We start from the raw sequence: 2,135 nt of genomic DNA on the forward strand, positions 1-2,135 counted from the left end.
CACCAAAACTGCCCAGACCCATCTTCCTACACCCTTAATAATAAAAAAGGACTGGGCTCCTGGATGGCTCAGTCAGTTAAGCGTCTGACTCTTGATTTGGGGTCACGTCATGATCTCACAGTTGTGAGAGCAAGCCCCATGTGGGGCTCTCTGAGCTGGGTGTGGAGCCTGCTTAAGAGTCTCTCTCTCCTTCTCTTTTTGCCCCTCCCCCTCCTCAAAAAAATCAGTTGACTATATTCGTGTCAATTTTGGGCTATTCTGTTCTCTTGATCTTTGTCTCTGTCCTTTTGCCACTGTCTTTTTACCTTTATAGTAAGTCTTGAAATTGGGTAGCTCAAATCCTCCAATTTTATTCTTCTCTTTCAGAATTGTTTTGTTATTCTATTACTTTTTGCCTTGCCATGTACATTTTAGAGTTAGCTTGTTGATATCTACACAAAAAAGGTTGCTAAGATTTTGATTGGGATTGCATTCAGAAAAACTGGTATCTTTACCATGTGGAGTATTCTCATCCAGGAATATGTTATTTTAGATCTTCCTTTATTTATTTCATCAGTGTTTTGTAGTTCTTAGAATATAGCTCCTGAACCTATTTTGTTAGATTTAAATATAAATATTTCACTGAGGGGGTGGTGGGAGTGTGCTATTAGGAATGATATTGTCTTTTAAATTTCAAAATCCAATTGTTAATTTCTGCTATCCGGAAAAATGATTTTTATAATTCTTTAAACCGTGTTAAACTAATTTATTAGTTCTAGGAGCATTTTGGAAGATTCTTTGGGAAGATAATCATGTTTTCTGTGAATAGAGATAATTTTTTAAAAAAAGATTTTATTCATTTATTTGAGAGAGAGAGAGAGAAAGAGCACTAGCTGTGGGTGGGTGGGGAGAGAGTGGGGCAGGAGCCCAACTCAGGGCTCAATCTCAGGACCCTGAATCATGACCTGAGCCAAAGGCAGACACTTAACCAGCTGAGCCAGCCAGGTGCCCCTAAATAGAGATAGTTTTATTTCTTCTTTTCTAATCTGTATTTCATTTCATGTTCTTACCTTATCATACTGGCTTGGCCTTTGAGTATGATGTTGAATGAAACTGATAACAGAGGATGTCTTTGGCATGTTCCTAATCTCGGTGTGAAATGGTGAATTCTCTCACCATTAAGTAAGAAAATATTTTTGGAGAAAGGCAAGTCATTTTCATACTACAACATTGATATTGATTTTAAAGTGATCCTATAGGAGAAAGTACACAATTTTTCCATGTAAATATAATATATCATAAGCTGAGGCCAGTTAAAAATCTTAAGTTGTAAATATGCATTAATTTTCTGCTAATCCAGGAAAAAGTACAAAATGCTGTAGTTATGAAGAAACACACAGAGTCACTGAATACTGATGCATAGCAGACAGTAAATAACTACAAATCAGGGCACTCAGACCAGCTCTACATAGAATATATGAGCTGGCAAAGAGGGCTGCTGTCTTGGGCAGCTCCTGTATAACCTGCAAGGTCTTTCCAGGTATGAGAAAACTTTGACCACACTGAAGCCTGTGCTTTGTGAAGTATATGCCGGTCCAGGGTTGGCGACCTGCTGCCTGGGGGTATACTATAAAGCCAGGATGGTCTGGGAAAGGCGGGCAGAAATATAGCTCCCATCCTTGGTAGGGCCACATGATTCTCCTGCTCAAATTCTTTCAGAAGTAACTGAATCTGGTGTTTGATAGAAGGTTTGGAGCTGCCATCAGCCAGAATGATCAGAAATGTGTTGGCACGGGCACCTGGGTGGCTCAGTTGGTTAAGCGACTGCCTTCGGCTCAGGTCATGATCCTGGAGTCCCAGGATCGAGTCCCACATCGGGCTCCCTGCTCAGCAGGGAGTCTGCTTCTCCCTCTGACCCTCCCCCCTCTCGTGCTCTCTCTCTCATTCTCTCTCTCAAATAAATAAATAAAATCTTTAAAAAAAAAAAAAGAAAAAAAAAGAAATGTGTTGGCACCTGGCACTAACCTTCCACTGGTAGAACAGATTGGCAGGGTGAGTGGTTTTCTATGTAAGTAAATGGAAGAATAAGAAAGAAGCAACTATTATTTGTAGATTGTCCTTCTTTGGGGGAATAATTCAGATCACTTTGCTTCTTT

The sequence above is a fragment of the Eumetopias jubatus genome, unplaced genomic scaffold, assembly GCF_037043125.1.
Source record: "Eumetopias jubatus isolate StellerSeaLion01/CBP00866 unplaced genomic scaffold, mEumJub1_p1.0 scaffold_7, whole genome shotgun sequence".
NCBI lineage: Eukaryota > Metazoa > Chordata > Mammalia > Carnivora > Otariidae > Eumetopias > Eumetopias jubatus.